At 46.8% G+C, this 14,262-nt stretch overlaps 1 long non-coding RNA gene across 2 annotated transcripts; it reads right to left on the bottom strand.

Annotated features, from left to right (window-relative positions):
• Positions 1–8,410: 8,410 nt before the first annotated feature.
• On the bottom strand, positions 8,411–11,328 carry LOC131395257 (uncharacterized). 2 transcript variants are annotated; one of them, XR_009216325.1, is made up of 4 exons: positions 11,084–11,328; positions 10,504–10,596; positions 10,103–10,238; positions 8,411–8,617 (listed from the first exon to the last, which is right to left on the bottom strand). It is a non-coding gene; the product is annotated as an uncharacterized LOC131395257 (long non-coding RNA). The 2 variants fall into 2 exon arrangements; XR_009216324.1 differs by lacking the exon at positions 10,504–10,596.
• Positions 11,329–14,262: the final 2,934 nt, after the last annotated feature.

Below are 14,262 nucleotides of genomic sequence, written 5' to 3'. Positions count from 1 at the left end.
ATCAGGAACAAGGCAAGGATGCCCACTTTCACCACTTCTATTCAACACAGTATTGAAAGTTCAAGCCAGACCCATGAGGCAATAAAAATAAATAAATAAAAGGCATCTAAATTGGAAAGAAATAAGTAAAATGGTCTCTGTTTGAAGATGATATCATCTCGTATGTAGAAAATCCAAAAGACTCCACAAAAAAGCCGTTTGATCTAACAAATGAATTCAGAAAAGTAGCAGGATACAAAGTCAACACACAAAAATCGGCAGCACTTCTAGACACGAACCATGAGCTCTCTGGAAAGGAAATTACAAAAACAATTCATTTATAATAGTATCAGAAAGAATAACATGCTTAGGAATTAACTTAACCAAGGAGGTGAAAGGCTTACACCATAAAAACTACAAAACATTTCAGAAAGAAATTAAAGAAGACATTCATAAATGGACACACATCCCATGTTCATGGATTGGAAGGCTTACTATTGTTAAAGTGTCAGTATTACCCAAAGCAATCTACAGATTCAATGTATTCCCTAGCCAAATCTTAATGGTGTTTTTTGCAGAAATAGAAAAATCCGTCCTAAAATTCACATGGAATCTCAAGGGACTCAGAATAGCCAAAACAATCTTGCAAAAGAAGAAAAAACTGGAGGACTCACACTTCCTGATTTCAAAACTTACTACAAAGCTACAGTAATCAATAGTATGGTATTGTCATAAAGACAGACATAGAGACCAATGGCGTAGAATAGCAAGCCCAGAAACAAACCCTCACATATATGGTCAAGTGATTTTCGACAAGGGTGCCAAGACCATGGAATGGAGAAAGGTTTCTTTTCAACAAATGGTGCTGGGAAAACTAGATATCCCTATGCAAAAGCTTGAAGCTGGACCCCATCCAACACTATATACAAAAATTAACTCAAAATGGATCAAGGACATAAATGTAAGACCTCAAACAAGAAAACTCTTAGAGGAAACATAAGATTAAATCTTCATGACACCAGACTTGCAATGATTTCTTGGATATGACACCAAAGGCACAGGTAACAAAAGGAAAACAATGGAAAAATTGGACTACATGAAAATTTTATAAATTGGTACATCAAGAGGCATCCACAGAGTGGGACAAAATATTCGCAAATCATATTTCTGACAAGAGGCTGGTATCCAGAATATACAGAGAAGTCCTAAATTAAACAACTAAAAACAAGCCAATTCAAAAATGGGCATGGACTTGAAGACTCCTTTGCGAAAGAGGACTTAGAAATGGCATATAAGCACATGAAAAGATGCTCAACACCACTAATCATTAGGGAAATGCACATCAAAACCACAATGAGACACCACCTCACACCCAGTAAGATGAGTGCTATTGAAAAGACAGAAAACAGCAAGTGTTGGCCAAGATGCAGTGAAATGGGAACCCTTGTACACTGTTGATAGGAATGTAAAATGGTGCAGCTGCTATGGAAAACAGTATTGATGTTCCTCCAAAAAATTGAACATAGAATTATCATGTGATCCAGCAATTCCTCTTCTGCATATACACCCAAAAGATCTGAGAACAGAGCCTTGAAGAGATATTTGTACATCCATGTTCATAGCAGTATTATTTACAACAGCTAAAACGTGGAAGCAACCCAGGTGTCCATTGACACGAGTGGATACACAAAATGTAGTATATCCATACAATGGAATATTATTCAGCCTTAAAAATGAAGCAAATTCTCCAATACGCTATACATGGATTAACCTTGGAGATATTATGCTAACTGAAATAAGCCAGTCACAAAAAGACGAATACTGTATGAACTGAGAGTAGTCAAATCATAGAGACAGTAAGTAGAATGGTGGCTGCCAAGGGCTGGGGAGAGGGGAGAAGGGAGGGTTATTGTTTAATAGGTATAGAGTTTCAGATTTATAAGAGTTATGAGGATGAATGGTGGTGATGACTGTACAACTGTGGAAATGTATTTAACGCCATTGAAGTGTACACTTAAAAATGGTTAAGATGAAACACTTTTTTGTTATGTATATTTTGATTCAATATACAAAAAGAAAAAAAAAGAAATGAGCTATCAAGTCACAAAAAGACATAGTGGACTTAAATATAAAGATCAGTCTTGCCAGGAGTTGGGGGGCAAGGGACGAAGAGGTAAAGCACAGGGATTTTAGGGCAACCCAACTCTTCCGTAGGATACTGTCGTGGTGGATACATGAGATTATGCATTTGTCAAAATCCAAGTACATGACAGCAAGACAATGAACCTTAATGTAAACTACGGACTTGCTTACGGACGCTGTAGCAGCATCAGCTCCTCACTTGTAAGGAATGAACCGCACTAACACAGGTGGTCACGCAAGATGTTAACCATAAGGGAAACTGTGGGGGAAGAGGGAGAAATGCTCTGCTCTCTCTGCTGAATTTCTCTGTTCATCTAAAACTTTCCTAAAAAAAAATCTATTAATTAAAAAATAATCAATGGAAGGTAGGGAGTGGGTAGAAATATGGACGAAACAGGAATATCAGAATATTAATAAATGTTGAAGCTGGATAATAGAGACATAGGGGGCTATCGCACTTCTCTGTTTAATTTGTGTATGTTCAAGGTTTTCCACAATAAAACATTTTTAAAGCTCCAGATTAAATCTAGATTATATGTAGAAGGAATCAAAGAATGTGAAGAAAACAGATATTTTTGAAGCAAGTACTCAAGGGGCACACTGAGGTAACGTGCAATCACACTGGATAAAGAGTGAACGTCCTGGTTCCACCAGTAAGGTTCAGAACTCAGTGAGCAAGGCAGGCAACAACACAGTCAGGGAAGTGACAGATAATGATCACAGAAAAATGTTTGCCCTCACTGATCACAGAAATGCCAACGATGGGCCCTGACAGAACTGGCCCAGGATTTACAATGTCATGACACCCAGAATTAGAGCGGGCTCAGGGACAGAGCACCACGTCCTGTGAGAATGCCAATCAGCACCGGCTTTCTGGAGGGCAAATCTCCCAAACCCTGGAACCTGCAGGCCACTGGCCCGGCTGCTCTGTTGTATGGAATCTGTCCAAAAACAAAGAGATTGGGTAAAGATGATGGACTGAATAAACACATGTAGAGCCCCTTTGACATAGAATCCCTTAAACATGACCCAAAGTTTCCTTCATTGATGAACGAATTCATAATAGCCTTGGGAACCATCAAGAGAGCCGACATTTTGATGAAAACATCAAAGAGAGTCAACAGCTGGTGATCGGCGATCCCAGTGGGGAGCTCCGTGTGAGCCATGAAGACCAAGCCAGGGTGTCCTCTCTCCCTCTCCCTCCTCCCTCTGCCGTTAACCTAACACCTTCTGCATCGCCCTTCCACTCCCAGCCACTGCCCACCTCACGCTCCAGGAATACAGGAGCAGAGGCACAGGGCGCCTTTTCCACGAGCACATCTGTCCTCTTGCTCTCTGCACGGCGCCAGGCAGCGAAGCTGTCTTGACATGAGTACAGCCATGTTTGGCCGCTCCATTGACCTACAGCCACCAGCACAAAAAGAAATATAAAAGCTGCTTTCCGCATGGTGGGAACCGGCCCTTCTCCCATGGAGATAGTTGCAATGTGTAAAAAATTCAAGGCCCTTCGGGCACTGCAGCCTGGGGCAGACTGGCTGTCTGAGCTGGGCTTGGAGGATAAGCAGGGTAAACAATGCATGTACACAACTACTGGGCTGGGACGATAGCCAGAGTGTGGGGCTCAGTGCATGTACGCCACTGATAACCATTTGTGCATGGGAACACTGAATGCTTTCTCTGTAAACTCTGTAACTGCTTATATAAACTGCTGGAGACTGAGACCCGGTGAGAGTTCCACCTGTGGAAGGGACACCTTGCCCAGGACGTGTGATTCCCACCCAGCCTTATCAACTGACAGGACTCTCCCAGCAGTGGGGCGTGGATGTTGTGAGTAATTGATTTATTGTGAAGTAATTGATCTGATGTGTTCCCTTTTCAGTTAACCTGGCGTTTCTCTTTCTGGTTGATTTGTGTCATTTCCCTTCAGTCGATCTGGTGTTTCCCTATCCGATAGAACTGATGTTTTTCCCTCTTATTATATGACCTATTCAAATGTGCCGCTATCTCAGCCGATGTGGATGTTTTCCCTTTCCAGTCGAGCTGGTGTTTTTTCCCTCTTATTATTTGACCTATTCAGATCTGTTTGCGGACTATCACCTTTACCATCCTCTCTATAATACAATATACCTTCAACCCATTTGTTTGGAGTGGAAAGTTTCTTTTACGTCTCCAATTGAATCCCCAAACCGCTCATAACAGGAGCCCAGCCCGGCACCTCCTCAGGGCCCAGCACACTCTTCCTCTCCATCTGGTCCTACCTGCAGCACAGACACCTGCTAGCTCATCTCCACCTTACAAACAAAACTCTCCCTTGGACCCAGGCTCCCTTTTGGCTACTGTCCACTTTCCCAACTCCCCTTCATGGCTAAACCTCTTAAATAAAGTGCCTTATACATACTGCCCTCCCATGGACCCCCTTCACTCACTCTAGACCCAGCTTCATTCCCACCCTCTCAAGGGGACTGAGGTCACCAGTGATCCCATGTGGCCGAGTCCAGCCATCTTTTCTCCATTCTGATCAGAGCTGTATCCCACCCAGCAGAGCACCCCTCCTTGCTGTAATACCCTTTCCCCTCATGGTTCCTGCAACTTCATGCTCCACCATTTCAGTCCCCTTTCCTGGACCCTCTTCAGCTGCACCTCTGCAAACACTGCCTGCTCCTAGGCTGGGCCCTGGTCCCTTCTACAGCTACAGTGTCTCCAGGAAACCTCATTCAATTCCACGGTTTTAAACATCTCTGACCTCATCCCGACTCTGCTGACACACTGATGCAACTTTAAGAGTTTAGGTGCTAGGTCCCCAGCATCAGCACCTAAGGAGTATCTCAGACTCGATTCATCTCAAGATTTCACTGTCATATGAGTTCCAAAATAACATCAAATCTTTCCAAAAGGAGGAAAAATTTGGATACAATAAACTGTTGTGTACAAAGTAACCAATAAAACTTATACTTACATCCAATCATGGTTGCTTGATGGGGAAAATAAGAGCACAGAACTAAGATCAGATATTCTCAAGCTGGGGACCAGAAGGTGATGAGTTGGGAGTGTAGAGCACAGGAACTGATCAACTCTAAGCATTTACAGAAAGAGAGGCAGAAATGGTTGTTCCTAAAAACTGAAAGACACCCACTAAAAGAAGAGAAAAATCATGAGAAAACCTAACAAATTAAAAATTAAATTAAATGGTAGACTCACATTCAAATTTATCAATAATCACAATTGTAAATGGATCAAATTGCTCTAGAAAAACATGAAGGCTCTCGAGTTGAGTTAAAATATTGTTATAAAATAAAGGGATATAATATGGTTGAAAATAAGGAGATAAAGAAATAAGACTTTAAATGGGACAAAAAGGGGTTCTCTGTGTTGATAACTGTCAGGAACACTTATGCACCTAACAATATGGTCTTGAAGCATAAAGCAAAACTGGACAAACAAGAAGACACAGGCACCCCAAGGGAGGTGCCTTCCCTTTCCACAGGGAAACCTACCTTACCTCTCTTAAAAAGCCACAGGTCAAGTGATACAGTAAGTTAGGAAACAGATCTGCTGACGAACACAAAAAAGCTAGATCTAGCCTCAGCCCCAGGGACAACAACGTAAGCATCTAGTGGAGAGCGAACATTCTCCTCAAACCACAATGAAACAGTCACCACAATGGACTGTGTGCTAAGCCACAATGAAATCTCTAAAGAGTCCAAAAAGCAGAAATCTATAAGTGACCATATTACTGGATCTTAAAGCAATAAAAGTAAAAAGTAATCACAAAATATTGGCTCCCCTCCCCCAACCTATCCACTTGAAAATCTGTCCACACCCTTCTAAATCTCTCAGGTTAAAGAGGGAATCCAGACAGACAGGAGAAACTCTTTAGAAATGAACAGCAATGAGAGCAGCATGAGACAAATCCATGGCGTGGGGACAAGGGGACAGAGGAAGGGACACAGCCTCCACGGCAGGTATCAGGGAATATCACCTGTACACGAAGAAGCTGAGCCCTTCCCTCCAAGAGCAAGAACAACACCACAATAAAACCAATGACAGCAGAATGAAGGGAGAATTCACCAGGCAGGAACAACAACATAGACCTGAGCAATGGAATCAAGGGCTGGTTGTCTGGAAAGACCTGTAACAGTGAGAAACCTTGGGCAGTCTGACCAAGAAGAACAGACAAAGGCACCAAGAGGAACAGACAAAGGCACCAAATTGTACCATCAGGTACGAGAAACTACAGAAACAGCTTTAACGTGATAGGAGAACATAGTGGATAACTCTGACCAGGACATCAGTGGTCCTCAATTGGAGCTGTCCTTCCCATAGGATGCATCTGGAAACACGAGGGATGGGTTTTGTTTCTTGTTTTGGATTGTCCTACTGGTTGTTGCCCTGGGGGTCCCGGAGATCCTGAATAGCCTGTCACACAGACCCGTTTCCCTCCTGAAGTGTTACTGGCATCTGGGAAGACAAGCACTGATCCAGATTAAATAAACAATGTGGTAGGAAAATGTTTTCCATGGATGTATAACAGGCAAAAGGTGGTACCCTCAATACATAAGGAATATCGAGAAACCAATGTTTACAACTACTAAACTGTAAGAGAGCAGGAAAATCAGAAACATAGCCAAGAAACACACCAAAAATATATCCAACCAATTTGTACAGGTGAAGAAATATGTATGTAAAGCACAGGGAACAGTCGAGGAGATTACACACCAAATTTTACTACCAACAAGGAATAAAAGTTGGGAGGTAGGTGAGAAATAGGAGTTTTTACCACTTCTTAGCTTATATATTTCTCTGGTGTTTTAAATTTTACAAAAGAGAATGTATTCTACTCAAAAAGATGTTTCAAATTTTAAAGAAATTATTAAAGTGGTCAAAATGACTTCAGTTCAAGGATATTCATTAAAACACAAATGGAAAGAACCTCCCCATGACTTTAAGAGTCTCCTATAAATTTTCTAATAGTTTACTATGTCGATTTTATTTCACATTTAGATCCTAACTCATTGGAATTTACATTTGTGTGAGGGATGCAATAGAAGCTGATTTTCTCCTGTTCAAGTTTTAAACCAACGATCCAGGTACAATTCATTGGGTAGGCGTGGCTTTCTCAGCTGACCTGTAATGCCTCCTTTCGCACCTGCTAAACCCTGACAACTAATGCTGCCTCTCGAGCACCCTAGAGCGAGCGGGGTGAGCTCTGCAGCCTGGGCTCCCTGTCTGCGAGGGGCGGCTACCAGCAGAGCCTTCTCCCAAGACAGCAGCAGGCATGCTGCACACAGAAGTGCTCAGGGGTCGTCTGCTGCAGAGCAGGAAACACCTCATGAGGAGCAGGCAGTGGGGGAGCCCCGAGCACCGGGACTGACCTCAGTGGGGGGCAGCATGCTCCTCAGTTAGGGATCCCCCTTCATTCAGCTCGTCCATCTCCTCCTGCAGTGTGTGCACCTGGCTGTTGGCAGCTGCCCCTCTTCAGCTCGCTGTCCTTCTCCACCTGCTCCCGCAGGTGGCACCCGTGCTCCGGTTCCCCCGGGAGCAGAAGTAGTAGGAGACAGCAAGTCGAGTTGTTCTTGGGCCCCCAGTGCTGACAGGATGACCCCGCTGAGGGACGTGGGGCCGGTGTCGCTGTGTTCGCCCTGCACATCTTCTGCGGCTGGCTCGCGGGTGACATCTGTTGGAGGGTGAAGGGGCTCTGGGAGGGTTTCTGAGGCATCATTGTGAATGATGAATGTGGGGGCTCTGGGCCAAGCTCTCATCAGGCCCAGGGCTGGTCCCGCTGTAGCTGGGCTCCACATCTCTCTTCAGCCTCTTTCGGTCAACAGCCTCTCAAGGGACAGATGGCCTCTCTTGAGTGTGTGCTGAGGAGAAACTGTAAGAAGGAAGCCAGCCAATAAATGTGCATGCCACAGATCCTGAGGGATAAAGTCACCCACGGAAACGCCAGTCTTACCCAGCCGGCCCTGGCTGGGCAGAGGGGGTCTCATCGCCAGCATCTACAGCAGATGTGTTTGCATCTCCCAGGCTGCCACACACTGTGGAGGCCACATTGTCTCCTGGAGTTCCTTCCAGAGACTCTGTGCCCGCGCCTGACTGGTGGCTTCCTGGGTGGCACTGGGTGCGGGTTCGCTCTGCAGAGAGGCTCGCTTCAACTTGCGGGACCCTGGCTGGGCCCTCAAGTTTTCCCTCAAGGATGAGGATGAACCTGAAGCTCCTTTCCCATCTGCTTGACTCGCATGTTCCTTAGGTCCCCGGCGGCTATCTTGGTGTCATTTCTCCTGGATGGCCACGGCCTTCAGCTCCTCCTTCTCAGTCAGGTGGAAGTTGGAGGGCAAGGCCGTGGGCTTGAGCACGTAGTACTGATCCTCCAGCCTGTCCAAGAGTTTTTTTTGGTGAAATGTTCACTACAGATGAAAGAATGCTTAGTAGGGTCCAGTCATCCCTGTGAACAGCTTTTAGACACTGGACCAGAAGTTTTGAGCCCTTTATGTGGAGCCTGCAAGGATACATGAAAAAGTAATTAAAAAGAAAGAATTAAATGTCTCCCCCTAAAATAATCAACTATAAAAGCAAAACAAGTGTTTTTGGGAACACCCACACTTAGGAACTTTGCCCATTTAAACCTTTAGGAAATATGTAAGGAACACCTCTGCTTGCAAGTTATTACTGGAATAGAAAGATGAAAGACCCACTGTCTACCTTAAGGAGCTGACCATCTGTAGGGCAGAGAAGGAAGGAAGGTGAAGACCTCGTCCCAGGCTCTGGTAAGTGCCCTGTAGGGCCACAGATGCTCGGGCAGAGAGCACAGGATGACACCAAGACAACAGGAAAGGCTTCAGGAAGCCTCAGAAATAGTTCCTAGAAGCTCATGGTTGTCCAACCCTCCTGCTGTCCCTGGGATGCAGGACTTTGGGTGCTAAAACGGGGAGGGTTGGTCCCCCTATTTCAAAGCCAGGCCAGGTGTCGGCCAGCAGAGCCTCCCAGGCACTCAGCAGGGCCCCTGGCCCCAGCTCTACTCAAGCAGCTGAGGATGCGGGACCGCCGCCAAGAGGAGGTCAGCCTCAAGAGCTGTGGTTCGTTGTTCCTCTTGTCCTTCCACTACCAGGAGGAAAGCTGCTTCCTGTACCAAGCAACCAGCCCCTGAAATGTACTGACCAAGACACTTCATAATCTTTTCTCCTCATTAAGGTAAAATCTCTATTTAGCGAAAACTATGCACATGGGGACGTAGGGGGTCTCTCTCTCGGCTTTCTTCTCCTCTTGAGTTCATCTAACCCCCATGAGGCCGCTGTGGATACTAGGTCCTCAGGGAGTTCCAAGCAACCTGACCTTCTAACATTTCTCAATGTTTTGTGACGAGTTACCAGAGGACCCCCACCTCTTTTGCCCTCAGATCACGTTAAACAATGACACATGCCAAGAGCAACCTTCTCTGCAGTGTTTTGCCTCATTCTCAAAAACAGTAACAAATCTTTTGGGACACAGACTCTGAAGGAAACTGTCAAGAAAGCATGTTGTCTGACCTCTGAAACAAGCTCACATTACTAGTTCTTTGGATAGATTGTAACAACTTCCGACTTAAAAAAAACCGCTGTTAACTTTGAATAAGACTAAAGACAACAAGTAGCATTCAGGTCTTTAAAAATTCAATAACAACCTGCAACATGAAACAAAAGGATCTGCCAGGAGGTTTTCAAAGTAAAATATCTTCAGTGCACTGTTCTGAGACCTCCATTGCCGAGTCCGCAGGAAAGGACTCACTCAACTGGCTGAATTCCAGAAGCCCTCATGAAGGGAGCCAGGCCAAGGGGAAGGCAAACCTCTCATCACGCTGTGGGAGCCCAAGGAAGAAGTGAAGAGAGGAGCCCCTTCCCTGAGTCCCCAGGGTAAGCCTCCCAGTGAGGAGTGGGCCGCAACCTCCTCCACCCAGGATGCTGTCACATGCAGAGTCTGCAGAGTCAGACGCCTCTCCAGGACTCACCTCCAGTGCAGAGCCACCTTTCCCTGCACTGCCAGGACCCTTCTAGCAACAGAGCATCTGAGAGGCGTGTCCATTTGGAGGTAGAAGCTGCATCTGCTCAGCCACATTCCTGATCGCAGAGATCAAGGCAGGCTCCCTGCCATCAAAAGAGCAGAAAAGTCACGGCAAATGCAAGAAGATAGTGACCTAAGAAAGCGTGTTTCCAGAATACCCTGTTTCTTGACATTGTTGGCCCCAGCCTGAATCAGTGGAGAGCAGAGTGGCCAGGGGGTGGGGGTGACAGTGTGGTGGAGGCCATAAGGTGGACGCCAGTAGCCATGGGATGGCCGCAGTGGCCCGAGGTGCCGGGAACAGAGACAGTGGCACAGACCAAGGCCACATAGCGCCTGGTGCTCACTCACCCGCTGGACCGGCCCCAAGGCCCCAAGCACAGAGTGCTGCCTGCCTTGGGCTGGAACACCAGGGGGGCTGACTGGGCGGCAGCAGCTGGTTACCTGTGGAAGGAGATGGCTGTTTCTCCTCATTGCCCAGTGGTGGGATCAGTTCACGGCAGTGCAGTGATCACCATCCTGGGCCTCAGGCTGTCATGCTGCCAGGCTCCGGCCCCCTCCTCTCTGTCCCACAGTGGGACTGCCACAAGAGTAGGGCTCAAAGCGACACTGTGCAGCAAGTGGGAGCTGGCCCCCGGGCCCCAAAGGATGGCAAGATGGCGGCGTGTGCCCACCTGTCCTCCGTAAAGCAAGATGGCCACGTCTGTGGGCCTAGGAAAACTGCTGCCTGATGCACCCACCCTGGGGTCACACTGCCAAAACGCGTCTGTTCCGCTGCCCTGATGGGTCACTGCTGCGGTATTCATAGCAAATGACCCAGACCGAGGGGGTGGGAGAATGTGGCCGGCCCTCCGAGAGGGGCCCCGCCGGACGCCAAGATGGCGACTGATGCACTTCCACCCGCACTTCTGGCCCTACCCACGTTGCTCACCTGGATTGGCCTCAGCGGCTGAGCATCACATTGTCCTCATTCTCCTGGGCAGCGGGGAGAGGGACGCGGGTAAGTGCACCTGCACCGGTCGGCATGGAAGACTGTGCTCGCCTGGGCCCTTAGCAGCTGGGACTGGCTGGCGCAGTTTGGGGCGGGGCCGTTGTGAGGAGTGGCTCCTCAGGCAGAGCAGGTGGGGACAGCTCCCATAGTGAGACCCGTGCATCTGACAACCAGGTCCCTGTGGGTCTGGACGTTCTTTCCATCCAGCCTTGGTGCTCTGGTGCTGGCCTGACAAGCCCATGGCTGCTGGGGCGGGAAGGGCAGCAGGGAGTCAGGGAGGGGAGGGGGGGCACTGGGTGGGTCTGGGGCAATGGTTCTTGGGAGGCTTTTTCCTTCCCCGCCAGGACTTAAGAAGTGGAAGCTCTCTAACTCCTCTGTAGTTATGATGTAGGCTGGAGGGGAGGGACATATTCCAATGCTCACAACACATGCATGTTTTTGTTGACTGATAGGTCATTCCAACTTCTTTTTCTGTGATGAGAAAGAGAAACAATCCATCTCGCTGGGCCTTAACTTCTCGGGGTCCTAATACAATGTGTTCGGGGAGCAGGGGTGGGGTATTGGTGCTTTGGTCAATACTAGTGTTGGGCAGGAGGGAGCATCCTCCTCTGCCCTTTCCCTTAAGGATCTTATGGCTGCCTAAATGATTAAAAGACAGGTTAGCAGGAGAAAATAATACCAAGTTTAATAACATGTATACATGTGAGAAACTCGGAAATGAGCAGCTCGTCATTCTGTCTAAGCTGCTTGCTTAAGTATTGTACTGTAGCTAAAGGTGTGGAAGGTGCTGGAGGGGTAGTGGTCTGGGATTTCACAGGGAAGAAGACAATTCACATGGAAATAGAAATACAAATGTTTGTCTGACAACTCTTTTGAGGGCAAGCTATAGAGAATGTGACCAGGAAGAGACAGAAATTTTGATAAAATGGGCTTGTTGGTGCCAATCCTATTGTAACATCTATTTTACATTATATTACAGCCATCATATGATATTGGCTCCTTCCTGAAACAGGTCTTCTATGTTAAATTCTTTAGGCAATTTTGGAGGGGAAAAGCAAATGTTCTTCCTGAGTCTCCTGACTCTTTATTGTCTTCAGCTCAAAATAATCTGCATACCAGAGTGGTGCATCCTGGAGTGGCCTACCCTGACCACCATCACCAGCACGTTTCTGCTCCAGAGGAGACAGTTCATTAATCTTTGCTGGCAAGATAATTTGGAATTTTGCAAGTTGCCTTGAAAACATTTGTACACGGGCTCTATTTTTCTTCCCACAGCAATATTAGTTCCCTCACTCCTTGTAAGGAGTGATTTTCTTTCAAGTATCCCTGCATCTGTAAAGGAAAACTTTCATTTGGTTTAATTCCACTTGTCATCGTGGATGGCATTGTTTTTGCTTCCTTTTTCTTTTCCTGGCAGCTGCAACGTAAGTTTACTGAAATCTCAGTTTGGGAACTGTACAGTAGACACATGAGCAATATTTCAATGGTTTGTGGCATCTGGACACTTAAATGCATTAGGTGTCTGAAGGAAACAGTAGCCCTGACTTCCAAAAGGAGCATGTTCAGCAGATGTATTTCTGGTGAAGTTTGTTTAAAAAAGACAAAGAATCAGACAGTGTTTTACTGTTTGCTGGGGGCACAGGGTGGGGGAAGGAATAGAATTATTTACTTCTCCATCTGTTCTCAGGTTATTACTGCTTGCATACCTATGACCATTCCCAAGAGAGACTTGGGTAAGGTAGAAAACACAGTTTAATGTCAGTCATATTACCTTAGATCTGAAAGTTATCATGTTAAAGTTAGCGGTAGGCATGTGATGAGCGGTAATGGGACACTGAAGGCTGCTTCAAAGTAGAAAAGGTGTTTACATTTGAAGGGCTCTGTTGATGCTGCTAAAAAGATGTATGGTATTTGTAGGATGTGGTGGGGAGTTTTCTTTCTAACATGATGCTGTGCGTCCTTTTAGGGCTGATAAATGGACCAACCTCCCCTGGCCCCTGGTGTTCTTACAGATTTGGCCTTCCTTGCCCAAGTGTTAAGCAGTTCCTTGTTGTTTTTACAGTCATCCATTCGTTAAGCTACATTTCTTTTTGAGTGCAAGGTTTGTGTCACGCATTGTTCTAGACCCTGGGGCCAGAGAAGTGAACAAAACACAAAAAGCATGCCCTGGGTGATGTTTTAGATGTGACACCAATGGTGTGACTCCTGTGGGAGAGTGATGTGTGCCAGGCTGGAGGGAGGTGGAGTTGTAGCCAGGAGGGCCAGGAAAGGTCTCACTGCAGAGGTAGGCTTTGAACAAGGCCCAAAAGCAGTGTAGGAAGAAGGGCAAGTGGCCTGCTCTGGGAGCAGTAAGGAGGCCAGTGTGGCCAGGGCACAGCCGGTGAGGGCAGCAGGAGCTGAAGGCAGAGTGGTGACTTGGGCCCAATCATGGGGCCTTGTTGGTCATAGTGAGGACTTGGGCGTTTATTCTGAATGAGATGGTGACCATTTGGAAGGTTTTGAGAGAAGGAGTAACATGGCTGGACAAAAGGTTAGCAGACTTGATCTGGCTGTTCTGTTGAGAATATACCACAGAGGGGCCAGGGCAGAGGCAAGGAGACCAGTTAGGAGGCTGTTCCAATAAGCCAGGCAAGAGGCCTTGGAGGCTTAGGTCAGGGTGGAGAGAGGAGGTTGAATTCTGGGTGTGTTTGGAGATCGAGACAGTAGTACTGTGTACAGATGGGAAATGGTGAGGGCTGGGGAGGGGGGAGTTGAAGTCAGTGCTGAGTTTATGGCCTGAGCCATAAATAAGAAACTCAGCTGGGGAGACTGGGGGCTGTCCTGCTTGGTGGGGAGCTGTTGGGAGTTTAGTTTTGGCTGAGTTGACTGTGAGATTTATATTTTGTCTGTGGCTCTTTTCCACCAGAGGAGAGCAGAGAATGGCCACCTGGAATCTGTCGTATGAAGTCCCTGTGCCCCTCCCAGGCTCTCTCCTGGCACAGACATCCTACGGGAAGGTCTTGGAGTGGAGGTTCCTCTGTGCAAACTTTCTTGGGTGTTCTGGCCTGTCAGCACTGTCCCTCCCTGGGTTTGTCACCTTGAAAAGATTTACTCACTTAGTTGAGCCTCAGGTTTTCAAA

The sequence above is a fragment of the Diceros bicornis genome, chromosome 31 (assembly GCF_020826845.1).
Source record: "Diceros bicornis minor isolate mBicDic1 chromosome 31, mDicBic1.mat.cur, whole genome shotgun sequence".
NCBI lineage: Eukaryota > Metazoa > Chordata > Mammalia > Perissodactyla > Rhinocerotidae > Diceros > Diceros bicornis.
This window is presented reverse-complemented; position numbering and strand designations above follow the sequence as displayed.